Genomic DNA, 1,062 nt, shown 5'->3' with positions numbered 1-1,062 from the left:
TTTATTTATTTATTTATTTATTATATGCAAGTACACTGTAGCTGTCTTCGGTCACACCAGAAGAGGGCGTCAGATCTCGTTACCAGTGGTTGTGAGCCACCATGTGGTTGCTGGNATTTGAACTCCAGACCTTCGGGAGAGCAGTCAGTGCTCTTACCCGTTGAGCCATCTCTCCAGCCCCCCTAAAGCTCTTAAGTCAGGAAATTATTTCCAAAAAAGTCAAAATGGCAACTGTATAATGGGAGATGGCACAGTCAACAGGTCAACAAATACATAGACACATGTCCTCAGTGGTCATCTTGCCAAGGATATAGACTCTTACATCCTGAGAAACTAAAACTAACCCCAGATGTGGGTCATGCCACAAAGCTGACATCTCAGAAGCAACAGCCAGCTAGGCATGCCTGTAACCCAACACATGAGAAGTTCTGGCAAGAGAACTGGCATATGAGGTCAGGGATAGCCTGAGCTACATAGGGAGTATCAGGCCAGACAGGGTTGCCTGGCAAGAGCTTGTCTCAAATAAAAAGTAATGTTATCTGGGCACAGGCATACTACCGTGCTGAAATTCTGCAGGGTGAGGCAGTTAATAACCAGGAGTTTAAAAAAAGCAGGGGGGGGGGGAGGCTGGAGAGATGGCTCAGCGGATAAGAGCACTGACTGCTCTTCCAAAGGTCCTGAGTTCAAATCCCAGAAACCACATGGTGGCTCACAGCCATTCGAAATGAGATCTGGTGCCCTCTTCTTATGTGTCTGAAGACAGCTACAGTGTAGTTACATATAATAATAAATATGGTTGTGAGCCACCATGTGGTTGCTGGGATTTGAACTCAGGACCTTTAAGAAGAGCAGTCGGTGCTCTTAACCACTGAGCCATCTCTCCAGCCCATAAATAAATCTTAAAAAAAAAAAAAAAACCAGCAGTTTGAGCTCAGCACAGGCATTACAGATTCTGCTTTTTAGAAGCTTGGTATGGTAGTTGTAATAGCACTTTGTCAGGTGAGGCCCAGTAAACCAGAGCCCTGTCTTTTTTTTTTTTTTTTTTTTTTTTTTGGTTTTTCG

This window comes from Mus pahari, chromosome 6 (genome assembly GCF_900095145.1).
Source record: "Mus pahari chromosome 6, PAHARI_EIJ_v1.1, whole genome shotgun sequence".
Lineage (NCBI taxonomy): Eukaryota > Metazoa > Chordata > Mammalia > Rodentia > Muridae > Mus > Mus pahari.
Note: the sequence above shows the minus strand (reverse complement) of the source record.